Source organism: Passer montanus, unplaced genomic scaffold (genome assembly GCF_014805655.1).
Source record: "Passer montanus isolate IOZ18808 unplaced genomic scaffold, ASM1480565v1 scaffold17, whole genome shotgun sequence".
Taxonomy (NCBI): domain Eukaryota; kingdom Metazoa; phylum Chordata; class Aves; order Passeriformes; family Passeridae; genus Passer; species Passer montanus.
Genome location: NW_024364270.1, coordinates 6,998,525 through 7,026,367, shown reverse-complemented (window position 1 = coordinate 7,026,367; position 27,843 = coordinate 6,998,525). Strand labels below are relative to the sequence as shown.

Here is a 27,843-nt window from a genome sequence, read left to right as displayed (position 1 = left end):
TAATTAAGAAATGGAAACTGCATTGATCCCTTTTATCTTATCAGTGCTCACTAGATCCATAATTTTATCAGATGTGACTTTCTCTCCTTTTTTTAACCCCTCTTCCCTATTTGAATTGTTCTGTATCTTATGTTAGAAAGAGATACTGTTTATAGTATAAAACAGGATTTCATAAAGCACTGGAAAATAAGCCTGAACCTTTGTGTCTACAGTGGAGGTTAACTAAAGAGTGGAAGACACTTAAGACTTTTTCCTAGTTACAAAAAGATGTTTTGTATTTGTTTTCACTTGCTTTTTTCATAGAAATTAAACTTACATTATGCTTTCCTTTTATAATTCAAAATAATACTTGTCAATTAAAATTTTCTGGATCAACTAACTCAGTTTTAAATGCTTCAGTCTCAGGTGTTACCCCTCTTTCTCATATTTTCCAGTGAGTCAATGGCAATGTATTGGCTTTAAGTAACTCCTTTTTCTTCTCCAAGTTGTTTTCTTTTCAGTAGATGTGTTCTAACATTTATCCCCTAATTGTGGTGGTTGGGAAATAAGATATAAGTTGGGAATCTGAAAGTGTGTATGTCCTTTGGTTCTTCTGTGCCCCATTTAAGAATTCTCATTAGGAATCTACTTTTATTTGAAATTAGCTTAAGTATTCCACTCCTTATTTGAAATTAACTTTCCTAATTTGCATCATTTTTCTTTAGTTGTAGTTTTCTGGAAACACTATTAAAAGATGATTTCTTGTTGTATAGAGTTAATAATTTCTATAAAATTATGTTAGCTATTTTTTTCTGTGACATTTTATGTAAATGGGAGTTTGGGAACTGCTTCATTTTAGACAGGGAATTTGAGTAGCACTCTACTGCTCCAAAAGCCACGTACATGTTTCTTCTCCATTTCATTTATGATGGAATTTTTTTAAAATTCCTGTAGGGTCCTCTCAATCCACTGGGCACAGGAAGGCACTAAAGCAAAGGCAAGCCATGTCAAATGCCACACAAAATGGAAGTGTATCAGTAGATAGTGCTAGTCCTGTCAGTTCATTTTTGTGGTATGAGGAGTTCATTACTAATGAACTCTGAAATATAGAAATTTTAAGTTTGGGCAGGGGAAAAAAAGAGGGAGGCTTAAGACTGTCTTGCTCATAAATATTTTGTGTAAATGTAACCAAGTTTCTTCCTTGGAAAATGTTTCACAATGCCACTTTTTAAAACTATGTCTTATGGGGCGAGTGATTTCTATATTTCTTGGGTTTTAATTGACATTTCCAAGTGCATCAGTTTTGCAGATAAATCAGCCTCTTGCATTTAGTCAGGGGAATGCATATTTGTAATATATATGCATATATATGCATATTTTTACATTTTAAGAATATTTTGATGTTATTGTCAGTTTTGCCTGACCATATGTTTGGACTTGAAGAGACTGATGTGATTCTTTTCTTCTTAATGTGTTAGACATAAAATTTTCCATGTGGAATAGACTAATGACTAGGCAGGAAAAATCCTGAGGATTTCTTTTAAGACCATCTAAAATACATAAGGATTGTTGAAGTCACTTCAGCAGCTTGTAAGGGGGAAGCATTTGGAATGGCTGCACCATTCTAATGTCCTACATATGCCCATCTAATTTAAAAAGAAAGGGGGGAAAAGCCAGCAAGCAGCCTGTTACTGAGAGACAGTTCAGGAAGATTTCAATTTTTGGGATAGTCACAGCTGCAACACTGAAACATGACTCTAAAATTTTTCTATGCTGTTGCTGATTTGTCCACCAGTAGCAGACCTAGAAGTGGTTTTATATATTCATCCTTTCCCGTGATGAGCTATTCAGCATTGTAAATTGTTTCACTTTATGGGAAAATAGAATGGCAATTTTGTCAGTTGTCAGCTCCTCTATGGTTGGAGTATTTCATGTGAATTGGTGTATTCCTCCCACTGATAAATGAAATGGCTATGCTTCAGTAATTCGTTCATATTTAGAGTAGAACATAACATTTGAAGGTGAATTTTATTCACTTCAGTGTAAAATTTTCTTTATTTCCTTATAGTGCATCTGTTTCACTACAAAAAGGGTTTTAGAAAACCACAGCATCTATAAAAGCAATGAATTTTTCTTTTCTCTAAGATTTGGTAGTTGATTTTTGAAGGCTGAATTTTTTGAACTCCCATTGAAAATTTTGTGATTACCTATGTTTGAGTCATAGAAATTATTTTTCTTTTTCCTAAAATTAAGGACTGATTAGGGTAAAAAAAGATTCAGTTTTTACTTGATATCAAAAAGTGTGGAATGGTCGAAGATAAAGGGACCTCTGACCATATACTGCAGTCACTCTGGGTTACTCAGGGCTGTGTCCAGTTGAGTTTTGAATATCAGGGTCAGACACTCCTTAACTGCTCCCAACAAATTGTTCCAGTTTGATCATGATGGCAATAGAAAAAAACTTTTTTTTTTTTTACCCTTTTACAGAATATTTTGTATTCCACCTTGTGTCCCTTGTCCACTGAGTGTGCATTGCAGAGAGCAGTCTGGTTCCATCTCCTTTTCACATTCTCCTTCAGTATATTTACACATTGGTAAGAGCCCCCAGAGCCTTCTCTTCTCAAGTCTAAACAGTCGCTTTGAACAATTGAGATGGTACTGTTCATGTGTGTACTTAAAATTTTCTGGTAAGTAAAATAGTGAAAATATGTTTTCACCTATTTGGTGGCTTTCTATTTGGCATCATGCCTCTACCTTGTGGCTGATATTTGCACAGCTGTTGGAGTTTGCTCACAAAGACACTTCAATAGGGAATCCAGCTCATAGTATGACATACAGTAAAATTATGAGTTTTTAATTAAAAAATATAAAAAGAAAATACATTTAAAGTGTTTTAAAACCCATCCTTAGTAATGTTAATTCATTGTGGCATGTGAGGTTTTCTTAAAAATTCATGTTTGCTGTATTCCAAATTTAGGGGTACTACTGATAAATTATGCTTTGCAGTGAACATGGAGATGATTTCTTCAACCAAGATGTACTATTAGATTGGAGCAGTAGGTCAAGGTAGCAAGAGGAATTCAGCTTGGCAGTGTTGATTAGCAAAGACAACATTGGTTACAACAGTAGTTTACATGTTTCTGTATCGACACTTGCATAAATTTTTACTCTTATAGCAACAAAACATAATTAAATTAATAGATTTGAAGGGAAGTAGTAAAATTGTGGAAATTAGTGGAGAATTCCTTTCAAAATTGAAAAATAATTTTCAGATGAAACTCATTATGAGGGAGGTTCATTGCTTCAGTTTTTTTTGCTTCTGGTTACATACATAGTCTCTTATGTTGCTGCATGTCATTTTACATATTTGTTTTCTGTTACATTTAATCTGCATCTTAATATCTGGTGTTATCAGGTTGAAACTTTATTTACTGGTGGAAAATTTCACTATGAGTTTAAGACACTTCTCACCAATTATTTCAAGAGTGACTGTGGGTGGGAAGGCTTAACTAAAAACTGTTGCTGTGTGTACAAGAAATGCTTAGGGAGTTTCAAGAAGAAATGTTTATTCTGATTCTGGGCATGACTATTTTTTTCTACTTTGATAGCAGAATAATTTTTAACCTTCAAAAGGTGAAGGGTTCCTTCCATCTTTTGTTTCCTGATACCTTCTCACAGTGACTCAGAACAGGAAGGGAAATTTGAACATAATAGTTTCTTCTTGACAGAGAACTCAAAGCAAACCTGGAAGTAAGTTCCTTGTTCTCCACCCTGATGTAAATGTATGATTGTATCTGATATATCCTTAAATTAGAGTTTAAAGTGAAGGAAAAGTCTATGTGAGTACAATCCATAAGCTAGGATGGTTTTGTTTTTTTTTTTTTAGTTGCAGATATCAGTGTTCATTTCTACAGAAGGAAGAAGAATTTCTATTCATAAACCAGTTTATGGTGCTGTTGTATGGTTGTGAGAAATACATGATTAAGCAGTGCAAGAAACAACATCCAGCAGCCTGTAATGTTTATTTATCTGTTTCTTCTGTATTCCGAGTTAAATATCAGGCAGCTTTTTAAAGCCAAACTGTTCCAAATTCTGGTCCAGGTAGTGATGAAATTTACTGAGATCTAGATGTCATATTTGATACAAAGTTTCTTTGTATTGCATGTTGAATGTTCTGTTTTAGGGTCTGATCCAAGATCTCTTTTAGCAACCTGTCACACTTCTGAGATGCCCTGGCAAGAGCAGCCAGATTGAATGAGCACAGATTACAGTCTATTGGAGAACTTTGTAATTAGCATTTCTGCCATTTGGCCAAATATGTGAATTAAGGCCTCATTTTGTTTCTGTTATTTTTAGTTCCACGCTTATCTTTACTCTGTCCTTTAGACTTGTAAAAAGCTTTTGACCACAGAGAGTGCTTAGTGGAATATTATTTTGCCTTTGCAGCTTTGATACTAATGTAGGGAAGTGCATCAGGAGCAGGAAAAATGGAGTTGCAAGCTCTTGCACATCCGCTCATGACGGCCATGCTACCTAGGGGAGTCTGGCATTTCCTGCTGTACCTTCGATGTGCCAAAAGCCATTATGAGCACTCCAGCAGCACAAACTTAGGAACATGCAATGACCTTGGCTCTCACCTCCCTCAGCCTTTCAGAAACAGTACCAGTACCATACAGTGAGATTGCCTTGTATTCCTGGAGCCCATACTGGTACCAGCTGTCTCCAGTGAGGGCTTGTGTTGCTCGCGGTGCAGATCTGAGGCTGGGAAGTAAATGCTCTAGATTTTTCTTTCCATTCTCATTGATAATACCTTAATTTATCCAAATCCTTTCAAACCTAAAAATTTATATATTTACCAAACTTCTCACTTCTACTGCTGTTCATTTGAATAAAGGAAAGGGTCCAACACAAAAAATATTGCAGTGACATGATAAGAATACAGAGATGCTGCTTTGCTGCTGTAGGGAGAAAATTGTTGTCCTCAAAGCTCAATGGGAATTGAAAATAGCCATGACTGTGGGGGACAATAAAAAGAGGGTTTTTTCAATTACATTAATGGCAATAGACAGTGTAAAAATAACCCCATCCACTTACAGGATGTGGATGGTTACCTTATAAGCAGGGATGGGGACAAGGCAGAGGTGTTTAATGCATTCCTTGCCCCTCTCTTCAAGACAGATGTTCAGCCAAGGGGGTCTCAGTGCTCTGAACTGGAGAACCATGACTGTGATAATGATAAACTCCTAGCTGACTGAAACTGTGTGGGATCTGCTGCTTAATTGGATCTCCACAAATGGTCTTTTCAGCCCGGAGGAGGCTGAGGGGAGACCTCACTGCAGTTCGTGAGAGGAAGAGGAGGGGCAGGCACTAATCTCTTCTCTGTAGTGCCCAGTGATAGGACCTGATGGAATGGCCTGAAGTTGTGCCAGGGAAGTTTAGGTTGGATAACTGGAAAAGCTTTTTTGTCCAGAGGTTGTTGGAACAGGCTCCCCAGGGCAGTGGTCACAGCACCAAGCCTGACAGAGCTCAAGAAGTGTGTGGACAATGCTCTCAGGCACATGGTGTGACTTTGGAATGGTGCTGTGCAGGGGGCAGGAGTTGGACTTGATCCTTTTGGGTCCTTCTGACTCAGCTTATTCTGTGATTGTGTGAATATTCTGGAAACTTCCTCATTGGTGTTCCATTGTCCAGAAGAAAGAAAGTTCAGATACATTCTAAGGAGCAGTTATGAAATTGTGTCTTAAAAAAGACAATACCTAGATTTGTGTGTTTTGCTTGCAAACAGTTAAAAAATATTAAAAAAAAAAAAGGAAAAAATCTCTAACTTCAGGCTTAGAGTGTAAATAATTACAGTATGTGAATTATCACTCATCTGCATTTTGTAATTTTTTTCAGATTTCTTTGGGTTTTTTACATCAAGTCAGTATAGATTGCCTCCAGTCTGACTTGTCCAAACATGTGAGTAATAAAAATTGGATAGGTATAGTGTGCTCAAATATCTCATCATATATGTTCATACCCACTGAAAAAGGACTTTATATTAGAAAGGCAAACAACCATGAATAATCAAACAAAACTCTCCATGCATATTGGGACTTAAGCATAGAAGGAGAATAAAAGAATCATTAGCAAAAGAACAGCTGTCAGAAACAGATGTTTATTCTTTGTGTGCCTTGTGAGATATACTGATTTCTTCTCTTATTGGAATATTTAAATTAATACTGTCCTTTGTAATAAAAACAGTTCATGTAGCTTGACAGCAAGATAGTATAATCTTTTCAATTCTTCAGTACATTTATATCTGTTAATAACAATGAACATTTACTAAAAGCCACATAGTGACAATTACATATCAGATCTTGTAGGTATTTTATTTAAAAGGAAAATCTGGAATAAACAAATCTGTACTCATCTGAAGCAGAATGGTGTGGGGAAGAAAGTTTTTCTCACAGCTTAGTGATATAGCCCTAGTCATAGTTTCCTTAACCTATTCCACTTTAGTTGCAGTCCTTCCTTGAAGCAAAACACCAAAATACTGACTGTGATTTTGTTCTATTTCTAAATATCTGTGAACCTTTTTTGTAAATGGTCTTGAATAGAGAATCAATTGGTCATTGAACGGAAGGATCATTATTAACAGATACTCTGTGCAGTATCTGAAGGATGTAGTATTTACTGTTAATTCATAACATAGATCCTCTCACTTCAGTCCCTCATTGTCTTTTAGTAGATACATAAAATACCATTAAAGATGCTACTAAAATGAGAGGCTTACTTGATGTAACTTCTGTCATGTTTTGCCAAGACAGAAAAGCATGCCTGTATGGATAAACTATTTATCAAGAATTTATGATCTGGAGGGTGTAACTTACTGAACTGGTGGTCAACAAGGGTCAGTTTGACATGACATAATTTCCTCCAAGTCCTTCTTGGCTGAAGAGACTACAGATTGTGGTTGTACAGTCTGTTGTGATAAACTATTTATCAAGAATTTATGATCTGGAGGGTGTAACTTACTGAACTGGTGGTCAACAAGGGTCAGTTTGACATGACATAATTTCCTCCAAGTCCTTCTTGGCTGAAGAGAATACAGACTGTGGTTGTACACAGTATGTTGTATTGTGCATACTTTCCTTCAGTATTTAAAATTGCATGACTGAAATACTGGTGTGTGCCTGGACAAAATCTAGCTTGGTCCCTTTTTATTTTTTAAAGAAATTTACAGAAAACTTTGAAATGCCTGTTTTTTTAATTCATTATGCCTCCTTAATATAAACATGTTCATGACTAGAAGAAAATACAGCTTATTAATATTTAGAGATGGTTGAATATTACTTTTAAAATACATGGGTCAACAAATTTTATAGAATAATTTGAAAAAAAAATAAAGGAAAAAGCTTCAGATTCCTGTGTATCAGGTGCTGCCAGGGTTCACTCTAAATACATAAGACTAAAAATGCTTTATATCTCCAAACCACGTTGTGAGTGAAGACTAATAAAGACTGATTTGGCAGTGGCCAACATTTAGTTACTCTGATGGTTAAAACAGAAGAAATGGTTGGGTTTTTAGAAGACACTTAGGATAACTGAAAACCTACATCCACGCACTAATTGTTGCTTTAAAAGAGTAGTTTTGTAATGAAAGGCAGTTTTATTAAAAGCAACCTTTTCTTGGAAATTTCTGCCTAAGGTAAGCACTGTGATGCCTCTGATTTCAGTTGTTGTACAATGTAAATGTTGTACAGATATTAGATTATTCACAAGTATTTTCATATAATATGGATGAAGAGTAAGTAGGCTGAAATGGGATGGATGCATGTGAAACACTGAGTCACTTTAAATGACTTTACCAAATCTCAGTGTTACAGTCCATTCTCCATCTGCCTTTTCAAGTTGCCTTGTGACTGTGACCTCACCATTGTTCTCCTGTGCAGGGTTTGTCCAATGTTGGATTATATATTTATTATTTATTTTGGGTAAAGTAATTTTTGGTGCTTGATGGAAAGTTCTCCTGGTTGAATGGACAGTCCTTTACTGGAAAATCCTGATTTCCTCATTTCCCAGGGAGATTACCATCAAACTCTTGGTCATTTGTAATTACACTGTGCCAGAAGCTACAGGCAGGAGAACCTCTCTAGTTTCTCTGCTGCCTGAGTGCTAAGGTGATCCTTTGGGAAAGATAACTGGGTCCTTCTGTGGCAGTTACCAGGAACTTCTATTTTTCTTCTCCAACCTGTCTTGGTTGTAGTTGGGAAGTCCCTTCACTGAAAGAAGAACATAATCTTCAATAGTTCAGATCTCTTGAAGGTATTGACAGCTCCAGGGTTTTAGAGCTTGCTTATAAGTATGTTAAGTCCAGCCAATGTACTGGTCAAGAATTTCTGTGGATTGTGTGAAACACCCAGAACGAGTGCCATGATGGCACAGTTCAGCTGTAGGATGGTACCCGTGTACTGTGATTTAGATACATCTCTTTTCAATGTTTTGTTTTCAGCAGCTGCTCCTGCGATGCTGTGAGTCACTGCCCCGGGATAACCACAGCAGGATTGCTGGGTTTCCATCACAAATGATTAGGCAGGAACTGCTAGCAGTGAACTGCAGCTTTCCTTCATATCTACCCCCATGGAGTAGAAGGAAATGATTCCTGTAGTGTAGGTGGAGAGGTTCCTTCTAAAGATCAATTTTTCTTCCTAGCAGGCTAGGTGAAATGTGTGGCTGTGCCAAAACAGCATTGCTCTCCCTTTATCGAGGGCTTGCCAAGACAGTGTGCTCAAGGGTAAGATTTCATTGCTGGTAATGTTTTGGTTTTGTTTCCAGACTTTCTGTTTAAAGTTCTGCTTCCAGTAGTATTTGTTTATTAACATAACATAGCTACCCTGAAAACCATTAATATCTAGGACCTTACTAAATCATGCATATTTACGTGAGCTATAGCTGTGGCCATGTTTCTTTTGTCCTTTGAAGAAGGTCCTGTAGCATGGTATTATAATGGCTGAATTTCAAGGATTATTAAAATAGTTATGAACCCTGGTTTTTTTTTTTCTAGTTTCTTTTGGGGTTTCCTGTGAATGTCATATCAAATCAATATTACAAATGGCCTCCCCTTGTGTTTCATTTTAGCAGGATTCTTTGTCTGGTGTAAAAACATTGAAATAGCTTTCGGAGTTTTTCTATTCAGACAAGCTATTTTTTGCCTTGCGCTTAGAAAATTGGGGTTTTTTCCTTTTCCCCTCCAAAAAATCTTAGCATGTCTACAACTCTTCTCAATTATCTTGAAATAGCTTTCGGAGTTTTTCTATTCAGACAAGCTATTTTTTGCCTTGTGCTTAGAAAATTGGGTTTTTTTCCTTTTTCCCCTCCAAAAAATCTTAGCATGTCCACAACTCTTCTCAATTATCCATTCCTGTGGGATATGAAATTTTACCTTGTAATTTTGAGAGATCAAATTTCAAGTATAAACATTGTAATAAGACACTAGTAGTCCCAGTATGCATGCTTAGTATTAAAAATGCATGTGTAAGTGGCTAAACTGAAAAACAGAGTTCATACTGATAACATAAATAAGCTAATGTAAAACCATTTGCATTAAGTGCCTGCTTTTTTTGTGATACATACTTGTCTTACATAAGTGAAAGAAGTTGTTGGATGGTACTGATAAATATTTGTCAGTAAGGCTTTGGTTTTTTTGTAAGAAATATTATAAAAAATAATTAAGGATTATAGTTCTGATATGCCAGTCTTTCGTTTGCATTACATTTCAGCATTTGTGTGTCTGAATGTTTTAATTAATGCAAAAATGCTGTCTAGTACTGTTAGAAAACAAAGCAAAAGTGGAATCCATCGGGGTATTAATTGTGAAAATTGGTTTTTTGTGACAGCTAGAAGGTATATAATGTTCCCAAAATTCATGTACCTAATACATTGATACATAAACTCTAAAGCATCATCCACTAGAGCTTAATAAATGTCGAATTTCCATTTTGTTTCCACATGGTGAAATCGTGGATGAGAGGATGTTTAAAAGTATTTTGAAACTAATCTGTAAGAATTTTCATCCAAAAATTCAAATTTTGATACTTGATCCAAAAAAAGAAGAATGTTTCAGGGGAAAAAAAAAATTATAGTTTAAGACTATTTGGGGCTAATGCTGATTAGAAATCGGCAGGTTTTTTTTGAGAATTACTATTTCTGTCCTTGATTTAATGGGCATACTTACAAGAAAAAATGTTATCTGTGATTCCAACTTCAATTTTGTTATGTTGCCATTTTGAAAAAATGTGTACTCACTATATATCTCATTAGAATGCAAATGTGTGGTAAGGCTAATTAATGCTTCTGGAGTTAAGATATCAAATTGGGGAGCTAACTATAGTTGGTATTTTGGAGGAGTTAATTTTAAAGCTTCTCATGTGGTCTTAATGAAACCAACTGGACTGGCATGTCCTTTCTGATTGGCGCTCATTATTCTGGACAAGTACACCTGGAGCTCCTCTCACACCAGTGTGAAATAAAGCTGGGCAGGGCAAATGTGCATTGTTTTAGCAGGAAAGAAAGCACAAGATGAGGCTTGAGCTGCTAATTAACTTAATTAGGAGCAATTTGTTGCAATCAGAAGTTTTACAGCCTACTCTATGTAGTACATTCCTCTCTGTAACAGCTGTTTTCAGGAATTCCAGTAGATGAACAATGTATAATGCTTTGAATGCAGGTTGTATCTGAATATCTGTGGAATCTTGACCTGTACAGAGTACATAAACCTTTATTGACACTGAAGGACAACTGCATTTTTTGGTAGTAATAACTTCTGCTACACTGCATTTTTATTGTGCTCTGTTACAAAGGTGACATCAGCACACTGTACACACATTTGAGAGGTGGAACTGAAGTTGGTGCACACTAGTGTTTTCCACTAAAAAATATTTCAGTTGGTTTAAAAGAGATATAAGAAAGTCCATCCCTGAATATTTGGGTAAGGCTTCCTGTGGTTCTACAAGGTCTGAGGTCTAGGCTGCAATATTTTGCATTATATCAGGGACAAGATCTGTTGCATTTAAAGGATCATTCTTTATTTACATCAATATCTTTGTTATTATCCTCTTAATCCACATAAAGAATAGGGGAATAGCTGAGATATTCTTGATTATGGCTTGATTTCTGAAATGAGAGAGTGGAACCCAAGGAACAATTTACATAAATTAAATTGGAAGGAAAGCCAGTAACAGCTTTATAGCACTTAGCTACATTTTGAATTCAAAAATTAATTGTGAAAGTACGATTCTTAATATGCTTTTTGTGGTGAAAGCAAACATGGTCACAAAAATGTATTTCCTCTCATCTTACAAATGCTTTCAATTGAGATGTAGTGTTCTTATCTAGTATATAGTAAAAAAGCCTGACATGTCTCACAAAAAAAATGCCAAACATTAGGCTGAAGTTGAGGACTGGAAAAAGTTGAACTGCTGTTCATGTTGCTACTACCTTTTTAAAATTGTCCTAATCAACATACTTTAAGATCACATGTTTTCATAGTCTGTTTTTTCTCTGTGGAGGTGAAGGAAAATGAGTTAAGCCTTCAGAAGACGAGCCCTTCTGAGAGCAGATTGGAGCTTGCTCACCCTGTGCAAGCTGGAACAATCCCAGCTGGTGGAGAGTTCATGCACTGTGATTCCAGGCAAAGGAACTGAACTGTAAGCTGCTGGCCTGGATGTCATTGTCCTTTGGAGAAAGGATTATTCTAGTGCCTGCATCAGGACACCGAATTGCAGCAGTCAGTGAGCGCAAGCAAGAGCCCTGTACTGGGGGTAGGAGTCATGACCTCTCCCAGAGGATGGTTTGGAAATCCAGTGTCTGGCTTGGTGTGCCTTGGAACAGACACATTGCTTGAGGTGGAGCAGTCTGTATTCCTTCTTGAATCCTGCTTGTATGAGCAAGTAGGGGAGGGAACAGCTTTCAAGCAGATGTTTCTGTTACAGGACACAGCCAGTGAGATGAGCAGTGTGCAGTCCCAGATCTCCTCACAGTGGAGAATGTCATCTCTCCCTTCAAACTGACTGGCCCTCCCACAGCCATATTCATATGGACTGTTGGCTCATTTAAAATTAAGTCAAGGAACAGAGGAAGGAACTAGTACAGCCACAAGTCAAGGGGAAAGGTACTAAGGGGCATGTGAACCAGCAAGTTCATTCTAATGGGAGGATAATTTTCCGTTACAGGCTTTCAAGGCAGGCAAATAAAACAAGATGGCTCTAAGGCATTTCCTCATCCTCTTGTGCTCTCAAACCTTCCAAGTGCCGTTTATGTTATTGAGAATTCAATTTATTTCACAGCATGGTTTAGGCTCCTCTGTTTCTTTTAAAGAGGATACAGTATTATATTGGCATAAAGACTGTAAAATACTGCAATTTTTTATGTGATCCATGGTATCCATAGTGCACAGTAGTGAGACAAAGCTTATCTGTTTTCCCACTGCATATTCAAGGGAGTTGCTTCTAAATTTTTTGGTCACTAATTCAGTTAAGTTGTAGAAAATAACTTCTTAAGAGAACAAAATTAAGACAAAGTCAAAATTGATGTCTTACCTATTTTTACTCTTCATTTTCTATGTCTGTATTTTCTACTTTTACTGTGGTAGTAAATTACCAAAATTGTTGCCTTTCAAATCTCTGTTGTTTACTTTTAGCAAGACTTGGGGGTACTTAAAGAGATAGTTACAGGCAGCATTTTCTCAGTTGTTACTACAGCTTTCCTCCAGTTTAGGAGATGATAATGGGGAGCAATATGTCTCTCTCACTGTTTCAAGTGGGTATGATAAATTATGAAGAAACGAGTAATATGCTGCAGTTGAAGTTCTGAAAATAGAGACTTTTTGTCTGTTTTTCCAAATGTAGTGCTTAGTTCCTTAAAAGAGTGATGTTCTAGAGATTGTGACAAAAATACACATTTTGCATATCCAAACAAACGCCCTTACTCTTCCATGTGAACTATCTGGCATTTATTTGGAGAATTAATTTTTGTGGTTGTTCAAGTGGGTATGATAAATTATGAAGAAATGAGTAATATGCTGCAGTTGAAGTTCTGAAAATAGAGACTTTTTGTCTGTTTTTCCAAATGTAGTGCTTAGTTCCTTAAAAGAGTGATGTTCTAAAGATTGTGACAAAAATACACAAACGCCTTTACTCTTCCATCTGAACTATCTGGCGTTTATTTGAAGAATTAATTTTTGTGGTTTTTGTCAAAGGGCAAAGAGTTTATTTTGTTGTAAACAAATAAACTTCTGCATAAAAGCTAACAAAGTGGAATTTTAAAAGTGGAATTTTAAAAATTATGTTGTTATGATGATAGGATGTTATTTATCCTCAAGGAGGGAAACATAATTTCACAGACAATTATTTAGGAGGAAATTGGACCCCTAATTTTTTTGACAATATTTTTGTTGGTTCAAAAGCAGTGTCACCAACTGTACAAAAGGTTTAACACAACATCTCAAAAATTCTGCCAGCCTTATTCAAGATTCTGGGCTTCCATCCAATTAACTTTTCTGGATTAGAAAAAAATGTGTTAGTCTAGGCTTACCTGCAGTCAGTGACTAGCCATAGAGGAAATTGCTATTGTAAAAGGATAGAATTTTAAAATCAGTCCAATTCATACATAAGTTAAACTCCAGAAAACCTCTTCTGTGCACTGAAAAGCTTTTAAGCCTAGTTTTTAAATAGAAATTTGTATCTATGTTAGTACTTTCTGACATAATTTATTTTAGAAAAAAAGGTGTTGTTTCTTTCTTTGACTTGATATCTAAATATTACATGGTCTCTTCACGGCTGGGATTTTTTGACCCTCTGAAATATATCATTCAAGTAAATAAAAAAAAATCTGGAGCATTTTCTGGGCAGAGAAAGATATCGCATTGGTTATGGCATAGTTAGAGATAATGATACACATTTACAGGGTTTTCAGAAGTTATTTTGACGAAAGTTCGGTTAAGCAGCTTCTACTCAAACTGAGTTTATGATCCTCTTCTTGAAAGCCACCTGTTTCCAAAACATAACAAAATTAGGGTCCAATAAGTGAGATACAGTATTTTATTCAAAACGCTTGAAAAATAAAAGTAAAGCATTAAAAATAAAATATAAATATAAACCTTGTGTGTGCGTATATATACGCACATGCACAAAATTCATAAAAGCCTACTAGGAAAACCAGATACTCCCTACCAGGTAACCTGATGGAGATGATTGCTGTTTGTAGGTGGTCGCAAAACTCAGGTCTTGCTTTCAATTCCCCTGATTCAGGCAAAGTTCAGGTAATTCAAATTCATTCCTACAAAGTCCAGTTAAGGATAAATTTACAGGAATGATGAAGTTGGGATTTATGTTTGGCCAGTAGCTCAAGTCTGTTGGTAAAACCTGAAAATTGTGAACAGGGCTAATGAATTTGAAACTTCCAAACCCATGGCAGCTCCAAGAGGTTGTCATTCCACTGGCATGAGGCTGCACTGGGAGACCGCCTGCAAACTTTGGCATGTATTGTTAATTTTAAGCATACTTACATTTAATCTTTTTGCCCTTCTCATAAAGACTATCTGAGGAAACCATGTTTCTGTGGAAGCTGCAAAGATGTGACAGGTGTGAGTGAAAACAAGAATGACTTTATCTCCAAATATTTTATGATTTAAGCATTCAGTGAAAAAGACTGTCAGAGAAAATTTTGTCCTCTCTCACTCCTCTTTTGTGTCTGTAAGTAGGAAGCAGTGATGAAATGCAAGCAATGAGTTCATGAGAGATGTTATGCCAGCTACAGCATGTCTTAAAATCCACTAGCAGTTAACTGCTTGTTCATTGCCTCAATTATATCTATTATTAATACAGTATTTGTAGTAAGTATCAGGATAGATGAAAAGCAGGTGCTAACTTAATAAGAATGACTTAATAAGAATACAAGAATGATCAAACCATGTCTTTCCCCAAAAGCGTAAAAACTTACTTGAATTTGCATTTTAAGAAGCATAGAAGTAAGAATACCATCTTTAATTTTGCCATACTGCATAAAGATGAATAAAATATCCCTTCTGTGTTGACAAGTAATGCAACACAGTTGGTTTAGCTCTGCAATTTCTAAGGTCTTCATCAATTTTCTTCGTCTTATTAACAATTAATATACCAATGTCAAATTTAGGCAGAGTTGTCTGGAAAAAAATAATTTTCACTGACTGCTGTAATACGTATGGATGTGTGTAACTCAGGCATCTACGTAGTTTTATAAATATTCTGCTGTACTAATGGGCATTGTGATGGGATAGAAAAGTCCTCTCTCTTGGGACCATCTGTGCCCACTGTGCATTGAGTGGTAGAGTTACCTATAAACTAAGCTTCCTAGGAATCACAGCTGTCTTTTGAAAAACAAAAATTAACTTGGGCATTTGCTGGAGGAAAAAGATTAGTGGCAATATATTGGTATAGCTTTCTTTTAAGCTTGATGTGAAATCATTTCTCCCAAATAATCACAGCATTCTGAAACTACATGAAGTCCATGAGTTGCCAGTTAAATCTGCCAGAAGTTCAAGGGACTACTAAGGTTATTTTAAATTTTACTGGTGGTACTGCTGTTACTGCTACCTGGAGTTTCCCTCAGAGGTGGACAGAGTATAACTACTGGATGTTCACTCTAAAAAGAGTCTTGAAAAGTACTAGGATGTATTTCTGACTAGCCAACTAGAGGAGGGTATGCAAAGAAAACATTCTGCAGCCAAAGAGGAACAATGGATTTTTCACTGTGGTGCTAACACAAGAAGCTGATGAGATGCTCTGGGCTCATCAGTCTATTCCCTTATGTGAACCCATGTCCAAAGGGATAATAGTAATTTCTGCCTTGTCAAATTCTCCCATTTTTCCTGATTATCCTTGCACCACTGATTCAATCATCTGACATTCTGTTGCAGATTAATTCCCCCCTCGTGGGTTTTTTTGTATTGTTATTTTTATGGAGACTGGGTATGGCTTCAATACAGAAATGCATGTTAAAATTTTAGGAGGTCCGTTTACAGCCAAATGCTTTTGTATCAAGCAGAAGGGAAAGATAAATAGGATGGAGACATATGAAAGGAGAGAGAATGTAATGGAGAAATTATTTTCTGGATAAGATGTCAATAGGACAGGAATGTGGAAAGTTGCTCTGATTGCATCACTCCCAAGGGACTCTATGGAAGAATTAAGTCACCTGCAAATAACAGATGAGTGGCCTGTCCCTGTGAAAGGAACACCCAAAAATGTTGAACTTTTTGCAGGTTTATGGATGATTTCTCATTTCTTCTTATCAGTCTAAGGGGAGAAATATGAATTACAAAACTAAACCTGTATACATCTCAAAAACCCACAGCAATCACTGTGTTGGTACTAATCATGAGAAATGTAAGGCACAAAGAAGCTGAAGTATCGTTTATGTTCCTCCCTCCAGTAGTATCCAAAAAGCCCAAAGAGAGGGATATATGATCTGTATAAGAACTGAAGAGGGCCAAAAAACTGAATAACCTCATAGATTACTTGGAGAAGTAGGGATTTTGAGCCCTGAAGAAAGCTCCAGGGAGATCCTCTTGCAGTCTTTCAATATATAATCAAATATTATAAGAAAGGTGGAGACTTTTTACCTAGCCTGTAATGACAGGACAAGGGAGAGTGGTTTTGAATAGTAAGAGGGTAGATTTAGATTGAATAAATGAAATAATTCTTTTATGGTGAGGGTGGTAAGACACTGGAGCAGGTTGTCCAGAGAGAAGTCCCTCATCACTGTAGCTGTTTGAGGTCAATTGGCAGGGGAAATTGTTGAGCCTTGCCTTTTTGATTGTTATTCTGTGGTTCTTTGAAGATTTGAATGCTGTACGTTACCATATTTGGTCATGACAATACAGCTAAATTATTCCATGTATAGTATTCAGAATGATCCTAGAATCATAAAGCAGTTCAAGATCACCTAGTCCAATTCCTAGTGAGCAGAGATATCCTCAGCTGGTTTGGGTTGCTTGGAGCCCCAGCAAATCTGATCTTGAATGTTTCCAAATTTCCAGGTTAGGTGATGCAACCAATGTTTCAGGACTTTGGGCACAGCAGAAATCAAGTGAAAAATGAGATGCCCTTTGAAGGCATTAGCTATACATAGGAACTTATTACACATTTCTTTCATGTTGATAGTGTCCAAGAACAATGTAAGATGTGTAAGTGGGTTCTGTCCCCTGTCCTGCATTTTTAAAACTTCATTGTGTAAATCTTCACCATATGTAACAAATGTTTTCCCTTCTTAGAGGAATCCAAGTGTAGATACCAGAGAAGACAGTTAAGGACTATAAGCTCCAGACAGAAAGCAGCCTATCATTTGAACTTGGAATCTTCTTTTGTAGTGAAATAGTTGAGTTCCAAAAAGAACTTTTTTAAACGATTACATATCTTAGTCTGTCTTAGGGCATGGTATTTGGATACATTAGAGGAGAAAGAGGTGTTCATTTTACAGAGTCTTTGGTGAAGATATGATTTCATATATTAACAAGAAGTCAGAGTTGATTTTATTTAAAAGTTTAACACCAGAAGTTATTATCTCACTAAAAGAAAAGTAGTTTTTACAACCATGTTGGATAAAGCTTTCATCAGAAAATAATTAAGAATAAACAACTGCACCCAAAAGTGGTAGGATTGTTTACTTTAAATATATAGTAGACAAGAAGATTAAAATAGTGAATGTATGTGTATGAACATGTAGAATTAACAACCAAGTTTAATGTTTCATATAGGAAACTTTAAAGTTAGGAGGATCTTGAGGTTTGCCTTGGCTCTCCATATTTTGGAATTCTTCTGTAACTCATAATACTTTCCTGTCATCATCCCAGGCCAATTACATGCACCATGGCATCTCAACTAAGTCATGCACAGTATTTGGAGTGGAAATATTTAAGTTATTAATCAGCCTGGAATAAAATATTCCATATATTGGGAACACTGTGCTTTCTCAGTGAAACACAGTGAAACAGTTCAGTCCTGAACTGAATGCAAGAGGGCAGTGTGAGATGTTCATTGTGGGAGATCCTCTGAGGACATAGACTATAATAATTCCTGCAGTGAGTCTGGGATGTCAGCTCCTGTCAGCAACAGCCATGTGTTGGCATTTTTAGAAAAATCTCTAAGGCAGTGTAGTGTATTGGCCCCAGAGAAGATGTTAGTGGAGGAACCGTTTGCAGTTTTTTGGGGTGTGCTGGAACTTCCTGCTTTCTTCAGTTAACATGGAAGATTGATTTAATGTTCTTCAGCTATGATTCTGAATTTTAAAAATATAATTATGGCTTTATTATTATGGTGTTATTTCATTTCTTAGAGATTTTTCTCAAACTTGATGAGCTAAAGCCATTCTTCCTCTGAAGGTTTTAACAATGCCTGATAAGTAACATGCTTGCTTCAAGCTAGTGATTTGACTGACATTTCTCTTAAAAATAAAATCAATTAATTTTAATGTGTATTTACAAAGGAATGTAAATACTGTATATGTTATGCATGAAAAGCAGTCTCAATAATTTCTACTTTTCCAGTTATCCCACTCCCCAGTGGGAGCTGGGTATTTCTCTTTGAACAGAAATGAAACTCATATATGATCTTGCTGAATCTGAGTATGTTTATAAATACATACTTATAAAGGAAATTTATACAGTACTCACAGAGACACATAATTTATTAAAAACAATTTAATACTATTTATGAAGTTTAGGAACAGCTTGAAGCCGCCTGTCATTATTAAAGTAATTGCAATACTTAAGTACATAATAAGGCAATGTTTCAATGTTAGAAATAATAATCAAAAGATAAAATATGCTCAACTCAAAGAAATTTTGAGCACATCCATTACACGCTCGTGGCTCTTGCTTTTCTTTTTGCAAAGGAGTCACATTGTTTCTGTGCTACTTTCTGATACAAAATTGTATTTTTGTGACTGATCTTCTCAGGAAAATTCAGTTGTATTTGTGTTCATACTGCTTAATTGCACATAGGTATAAAGATAAAGCAAGGCTGTGCCTGTAGGACACAGACCCAAGCTGCAAGAAGCACAGGCCTTAAGGAAATGCAGAGGGGCATTTTGTGCCTCAGGGAGAGAGTGACAAAAAGAACAACTCATTCAACAGGAAATGTGCTTACAGCAACACTCTGAGAAAGATGTCATCCATTGCTGAAGGTGATTTGAGATAGGAATAATTTGCTGCCTTAATAGCTTGCATTGTTTGCAAGGCAACATTCCTATTTGTGCTACAACTGAGTGATCTGAGAGATCCAATTGTTGCAGCTCTGCTTCTCCCTGTGTACCTGGCTTTTAATGATGCCCTCAGAATGACTCCTGACTATATATTACACAGAAAAGATCATGGCATGCCCTCCATATTGGACCTGCTCTGTCATCAACAGTGAAATATAATAGTACAGCAGCCATGGTTGTTATGTGGGGGAAATTCACAGTATGACTGATTAGATTTTCTTTTGACATTTTAATCATCATAAAGGCTCATTGCTGCTTTGTTGCACTGGAACCTTTGTGAATTGGATAATAAATACATGTCATATATTTGAAGGATGACTCCTTTCCCTGAAATGAGTTAAGCTTGACTAAATGTTGAAAATGCTACAATGCTATCAGTTGGCAAATACGTTGCGAAGATTTCCTAGAATTAGTCTTAGAGTTTATGGAACATTTCTTTTAAAATATCCTACAGCACTTATAGTGAGACTGTATATTTTCTAGAAACCTAACTACTAGCTGACAGTTTATTTGAACAGGTTAATTAATTACTATGATAATTAATTTAAGATATTGTAGTTTTTCTGATAAATGCTTTTGGGAATTGACTTTATCACAGTACAGTTTAAATGTATTTCAGAACAACTTGCAGTAGATTTGGATAATATCCATTCAATCAGCATCTAATTGGCAGGAAAAAAATTATAGAATGAGTAGTTCTTAAAAAAATTGATTGCTTGTAAGTGTGCTAAAATATGTTAATAACTCTGCAAGACATGACACAATGTAAATAGTCCCATTCAAGCTACTAAGACTCATGAACTCAGTAGATTTAACTTTCAGACATTGCTAACAAACTACTTTATGAAAGTCACATAGCAAAAGGTTCTCAGTCCTGTATCATTAGATATTGTTTTTGAGATTCAGGCTTAGGTCTTACTCTGTAGGTAGCCTTGACTTATTAATTATTTGGTTTACAAGCATGGTTAAGTAAATTTGGACTTTATATCCTAATAACTCAGGCATTGTTTCTAAAAGTTGACATTTGCCATGAGCAATTTTATTATATCTAGTTGTTTCTATATAGTACCTAACTTTTTAAATATCCTGCTTAATATGTATCTAGTTTGCAAAAATATGTACATAACACATGTCTTTTCTATTTGGTCATCTGAAACAGTTTTAGTACCAATTAATGTATAAATAGTGACTGTTATTAATGTTGGCATTAGTCTGGAATAATTTGTTATACTCACTCATCTTTATTTCACATACTGATTGTGTTGAAAATCTTTGAAGCATGTGAAATTGCAAATTACAAAGTGGAAGCATTTGCAATTCTGTCCACTTCTGCTTACAAATTAACTGTTTAATCTTCAAAAAATAAATCCACCTGATATTCAAGCTAACAATAGTCTAGCCATAAGAAATTTGTCATGTCAGCAAATGGAGAATTGTACCTGTTGTACCAAAATTTCACATAAGGAGGTCACAGGATAAAGCAGCTATAGGGATGTGTATTCATTTCTGTTGTAGCTGTTTTGCACATGTTAATTTGCTCATATAATGTTGCTCTTACAGTATGTAAGTTGATGATGATAAAACAAAAGAAGCAGCTACACAGAATGCAGCTGATTTTGCTCAAGGTCATTTATGAAGTTAGTAACAGAGGTGGGACTAAAAGTCAAATGTTTTCATAATTGTGCTCCAGACCTATCAGTCCCAAAATCCTTTCTACGTGATAATATCCACCTTACATTGCAATGCCTTTCCTAAAGGGCACTAAACTCCAAGCTTGATTAATGGTGACACATTACTTTCTGTGACAGGAGCATAAGCTCCGAATGAACAATTATTTAAATGTTCTCAGCTGAGAATCATGCCCTCATCATCCATGCTTGATGTACAAACATGGTCTCCTGACTGTCTACGCTTTTGCCCATCTGTTTGGATGGCATAATGCCTGTTCTCAACTAGGTCAAAACCTTGCCGTAGGGCATGTATGCCAGGCAACAATGGCTTTCAGTGGAAGACTGCATAACCCTGAAAGTCTTCACTTTTAGTGAAGTTAGTCCTTTCTTTGGTAGGATTCCATTGTTAGCTCCTCAGGTATATACTCATCCTCAGATATCTGCACAATAGCAGGGGAAGGGAGGGAATGGACTAATAGGGTGGAAATGAGGCAATAAAGAATTTTTAGTTTTATCTCCTATGAACTCTGAGAAAAAACAGTGTAATTTTAGTGTTTTAAAGGGTGGAACCTACCACTCCAAGGGGAGAATGTGGTGTGGTCTCTGTTGTATTAGGCTTCTCTGTTGATTTCTACTCCATATATTCAGTCCCCTGAGGCTGAAACCTGGGCAACATTGGTCAATGCACAGACCTCAGATTTTTCAAGAAGGCCACTTACTGTACAAAGTATCACATGGGGGCAGGTTGTCTTAAAATAATTCTCATTCAAGAAATGTGTGAGCATAGATACAGGGTTTTAATTTCTCTGACCTAAATACTTGCCTTGTTTATATCTGGTGCCTAAAAAAGGAGCATATAAAATGTAGTAATGGGACTGCTATGACTTGCTCATTGTTTGAATACTTATTTATAGGCAGCAACACACATATCTATTTTCAGGAGATAGTAAAGTATCTTATATATGTGTGTCAATGTTGGTCTTCTCTCATCAGAGCAACAGGAGTCAGATGATCTGAGCCTCATGGCCACTGTACTCTGCAAATTATAAGCTAAGCTTTTTTAGGTTATATTAAATAGCGATTAAAATTTTCAATTACAAAATACTTCAGAAGCTATCATGTGTATTTTATTTTTAGCCAGTGTATACTAGCACAGCAATATAAGCAAAAATAGTTAAAGCTGTGGTTCAGTTTCAATGGCTTCAGTGCTCTGAAAGTCATTAGAAGGATTTAAACTGGGCATTGTCTAAATTTTTTCCCCCTACAATTTAAGATCTTCAAGGTTATCTTGAATAGGTATTGCCTGAAATTGATACTTATATTCATGTACTTGTTGAAAAAACCCAAAACCAGCCGACACGTTAAAAGCTTCTGGATTTCAAATACTGCAGAGAACTCCATACAGGTTACAATGAACTAATTCAACGAAATATAAGAGAATAAGCAAGGTGCCCTCTAGTGTAAAAATTTTAGCAGTGCCTATTTATAGAGTATATTTCATATATATGTATATATAATCTTCCACTCTGTTTTTGAACTAGTAAGGGCATGGGTAAATCTGAACTTTGAAAATTCTGCTGATACTTCATAGCTGATTTTTTCACAAGCACATTAGTCTGATTTATTGATGGTGAAAGCAAGTTGAGGCCCGCCTCAGTCCATGTAAAAAAAAGTGTGAACAGCTCAAGAGTAGTTTTAGGCATATGTTGTTCTAAATAAACATTGGTTTCAGTTATGGACTACTACTGGTCATATTTTGAACAGTGTCAGTCCTGGTAGACTGACAATTTGTTGTGTTTCTTCCTCTCCACTCTTGCTCCTGCACTGAAAATTGAGCTGAAGTTGCTACTAATCTAGAATCAACAGAAAAAGGGCCAACATCACCGAGGTTTCTGCTTAAAGTTCCTCACATTTACCTTATGATTGGTCATTTGTTCTGTTCTGGATATAATCCAGTGCACTTTTTTATTGAAATTGTCCCAATTCTCAATATGAGCTATGTATGTATGCCTACATATTTTAATGTATCTTCAGGTGGGCAGTCTAGAGTGCTTAAGCCAAGAGCCAAAGTCTCGAGATTAGTTTCACAAGTCGTCTTGCTCTGTGAAGTGGTTCAGTACACATCTGCATGCTGACCTGGAAGTCTGAAGGCAGCTGGTAGGAAATGTTAACAACTCAGATATTTCTGTGCACACTTGTGACTCAGTGCTTCTGAGAATTATTCAGGACATACTTATCTTCTGAGATGATGTGCTCTTGTTTAGTAGTCTAAAAGTTAGAATAGGAAATTTGGGGTACTGGTTCTTCTTGGCTTGGCTCTGTAACTGTGTCACCTAAATTAATGACCTTGCTACTAGTCTGCCAGCAGCTGTTGGTGGGGCCCTCAGCACCCTGTCCACATGGAAGCTGTGTTACTCTGCAAACACAAGTGCAAGAACCTCTCAGGCAGAACAAGGGTGAGCTGGAATCCAGCAAAATTGTGGAGAGACCAGCCAGCTGGGATGGGGCAGCTGGACAGGTCCAGCATCTGCTGCTTGGGCCACTGAAATCACATAGAAAAACACTGGACTAGCCTTCCTCAAACCAAGTGCCCCAAGTTCTCACAGGGCTTGTGTGGCAAGGTTCATCTTGCCTTGCTTCTAGACCCTTGTATTTTGCAAGTCCTAGCATCAGCAGGAGCCTTGGCAGGAGCTCTCATGCAGAATAGGCATTTGCCTGGAATTTAAGGCTGTCTTCTTCAACTGTGAGCTCTGATTCACAACCTTCTGTGTGTTTTTACCACAAGACATGACTTTAATTCATATTGGGTGGGAAGGGATCCTAAAGACCATCTAGTCTACCCCACTTGACATGGGGAGGGAGCCTTCCACTGGACTTGAGGTTACTCAGAGCCCCATCCAGCCTGTTTTTAAACACTTCCAGGAATAGGGAGATCATTACTGCTCTGGGCAACCTGTTGCAATTTTCTCACTGTCACAGTAAAGAATTTCTTCCTAATACCTGATCTAAACAAACTCACACTCCGTCAACTTAAGGCCATTTCCCTTTGTCCTGTCACTAAATACCTGTGTGAAAAGTCCCACTCCAGCTCTTTTCCAGGTCCCATTAGGTACTGCAAGGCTGTTATGAGGCCTCCCAGAGCCTTCTCTTCCCAAGGGTGAACCGGCTCTTTCAGCCTGTCTTCATAACAGAGGTGTCCCAGCTCTGTGTTGAACTTAGTGGCCTCTTCTGGAATTTTTCAACAGGATGTAGCCTAAGATGTACCTGAAGAATCTTTTTGTATTACCCTCGATGTTCTTGGCCAGATTTGCTTCAGCTGGTGCTTTAGCTTTCCTAAGCAGCTCTCTGGCTGTTTAAAGAATTTTTCTGTATTCCTTCCGGGATACCTTCCCCTGCTTTCACCCTCTGTAAGCTATCTGTTCCTGGTTAAGTTTTTCCAGCAGCTCCAGGTCTCCTGGTGTTCTTCCCTGTGATCCATTTTGCAGGGATGTATTGCTCTTGAGCCTGGAGGAGACAATCTTTGAGTATTATCATTGTTATAGTGTATTTTTCCGTGTACTTCAGATACACCTAAACATTCTTGAGGGATCTGCCTTCCAATAATGGAAAGAAAGGACTAGGAAATGCTGAGTCCTTGGAATGCATCACAATATACCTCCATAAAACAGCAAACTGTCAGAGAATCAAAACCAATTCAGAGTTATATAAACAATTTCCCTAGTGGTTTTTTAGAGCTGCTTCAAAACCACTTGTCAAGCTTGAAGGTACATACAGGGGTTTGAATACTCTTAGAGCAGTTTAGAAGGACTTTATAAAATACACTTTTGTCTGCTTTCTCTTGTCATATCCCAGAAATAATAGACAGCCTCCAAAGAAGCTTGAACAGTTGTGCTCAAAACATTAAACCAAATCTTTCTTAATAAAATTCATGAATGTGCACTGCTGATGTCTCAGTACATTAGCAGTGATGGTCTTTTCACCCAGAGAATTGTTATTATAGACCATAGGAAATGAAGCATCCTCCTTTGAAGAACTAAGGGAGAGTTGTTGTCTCCCTCTGCTGATCTTATAATTGATGGTGTGCAAAAGAGTTCCCAGTTTCATCAGAACTTTCTGTAGGTTTATCTGTCCTACGACTTCAGGCCACCCCCTTTAAGCATATAATTAATTTAAATTACATAGTTTGGAGGTCAGTCTGCAGAGGAAGAACTGTAGAGGAAGGAATATTATCTGGATATTAAGTAGGAATATTATCTGGATAAATGTTATGTTATGTTTAGGGACTATGAATAATCCCCTATTATTTGCTTCCTAGATTTAATCCTTTCAGTGGTAGCATTATAATAAGGGTCACTTATGCTTTGCCTTACACTCATGTTATTAATACTAGGAAGGAGAGAGTCATTTTACAGATCTTACAACTTCCCAGTCAGCAGGTCTGTATTTAGGGTTGCTATTCTAAGATACCTAATTTCCTGTGCGCTCTGTGAAGCCTTTGGTGCCTTATTACAGGGTTTTGGATTCTACCCCAGTGACCAGATGCCTCCAAGTTTCTTACAAAAGCTCCTGACACTTTTTTCATGTCTAGCCATTAAACCAGAGAGTTAATCATGGTTGATCTCCAAAGGTCTTATGTCTAGTCACATGAGGCAGCTGGATATTGGGAAACAAAATGGTGAAAGAAGTCGCTGATCAGACAAATTAAAAAATGTTTACATGAGGAAGTAAAAAATCCTATAAGAGGATTAATTTTTATAATAATAAAAATTCATAATCCTAAAAATCAGAGTGGTATATGTCAAACCCATACAACTATATAAATATATATATATTTACATATATAGTCAACCTTGATTTAAATGTATTCTTAAAGAAATTTAATAGGATTAACATAACAGAAACTTGAATTCAAGGGCAACTCCCTTTGAATTAAAAGTAGTTAACAGAATGTCAAAACTTTGTATAAAAATCTGAAGTTACCTGGTGCAGGTTTACCTGGTGCAGTGTGAAATTAATCACTATTCATAATAATTATATTTGTAGATAGTAAAGGAACTATTGCTTGTATCACATGAAAATCAGTCAGGCTTCTGCAGCATTTATGACTGTCAGGCTTAATCACTCCTGGATTCACTGGGTATGTGATGGATCTGATAAAATTTAGTGATTTAGTCTCAGGAAGTTCTTTCAGGTCAGGCTGCTGGTACTGAAAATCAAAACTATGTGATCTGTGGCAAAAGAAGCTCTCTGCAGTAAAGGTCAAGTATTAGTTGTTCTGAAAACTCTCCTACCAAGTGAAACAACTTTTTGTTGGTATTCAGTAGCTCTGTGAAGTGGGGCATTAGGAGAATCATGCTGTGGGTATCAGCAAGTAGCAACACAGACAAAAGCATCTTAAAAAATGTAGGTTAAATAAAAACTTGGAGGGAGGAAGTGGTCTATGGTCTTCCTGCTACCATCCCTGCTACTTCTGTTGCCTTTTGCCTTCTGTGCTAGAAGTGGTAAACGTTATAAGGTGAATCCCCATGTGATGCATTTTTGATTGCTATTTTATTATGTGCATCCCATTTTCAGCATATCTTTTCCTTGCTGTTTATCTCTTAGCTAAATTTGGAAAGCTCTCTGCAGGCTGGTGTTCTGTTGAGTAAGCTGACTGCCTGAATAGACAAGTGACATGATTTTGCACCAGTTAGGAGGGACTGTAAAGTAAGAGTGCTGCTCTCTGTCTTGCCAAGGCTCTCTCTGCTGATATTAAATCTCATTTCCTCATGTCACATGAGTAGGCAAAACTAAACCAATCATCCATTCTGATTGATTCTCAGATTTAGCAGATAAATCTTGTGGAATAAGGGAGGAAGGGGAGATGCCCCATGCTCCAAAATCACATAATCAGGACATTGTTTACAAGTAAGACTAATAAAGGGACAGGGAAGATCAGCTGCAGAGATCTGCCCATAGAGCTCCTCTGTTTTGCTGAACTGGCTGAAACCACTTCATTTTAGAGACTCAGATTGAATATGTCAAATTTTGTGGTATGTCACTGGATTTCTAAACACAGAGATGTTCTTGCATCGTAATTAGTCTCACATGTATACGCTACTGGGCCAGATCAAGAGCGAAGCAAATGTGTGTCTCCAAAGTCTTGAGATTTTGCCTTTTTTCCTCTTAACTAAAATAAATCAAATGATTACTTGAATTTCATGTACATTTTCAAAGTTGTCCAGGCTTGACTTCGTAAAGACATAATTTCCCAAACTTTTGGCATAAAGCTGCTTCTCAATTAAAAAATAAAACCAAAATGAAACAGTGCTAGAGAAGAGATGATGAACAGGAGAAGATGATAGAGGAGACAGAAGCAGGGCAGAGCTCTGAGGCACTTCAGCTGTGAGGACCTTGCCTGTGATACAAAAGGGAATCTGAGATGTCTTTGCCTGCCTCTCTGGCTAAGTTTGAAGAGCTATGCTTTGAAGTCTATACCTGACTCTAATGGAGGTCCTTTGGCAATCCTCTAATCTTTTCCCTTTTGGTCATATCTTGTGAGAATACCCTCATTTCTAGTCATCACATTTTGAGAAATACATAATGAGAGAAATACATAATACATACTGCTTTCCCAGTATCTCATTTTAGATATTAGTCCTGTAATATTTCCTTTATTAAGTGAAGAATCTACCATATAAATGTCACAGTTTTATAGGATATTGTTGCAATTCTATAGTACAATAGGAACAAAATGAAAACACATAACTTTCTAAAGGCATCTGTTGTGACTACCACTGGCAGATATCCAAAAATCCTGTAAAAGAAACTGCTACATGCTGCTAGCAGCTCATAACAAGCACACTCAAATCTTTGCATAATATGTCCACTTTGAATATGTGGCTTTTAAATCTGAAAGTAGTGCTGAAATTACTTC

At 36.7% G+C, this 27,843-nt stretch overlaps 1 protein-coding gene across 11 annotated transcripts in view; it reads left to right on the top strand.

Moving 5' to 3' along the window:
• The window catches only part of PPFIA2 (PTPRF interacting protein alpha 2), a 286,017-nt gene that overhangs the window by 36,685 nt on the left and 221,489 nt on the right, over positions 1 to 27,843 (top strand). The window contains exon 1 of one of the 11 annotated variants that reach the window (XM_039703939.1): positions 5,919 to 5,937. The exons of the other annotated variants lie outside the window; for them this stretch is intronic. The gene's annotated coding sequence lies outside the window, so the exon portion shown is untranslated. Of the gene's footprint in view, positions 1 to 5,918; positions 5,938 to 27,843 lie in introns of those variants that run through there. 11 annotated transcript variants of the gene reach the window in all.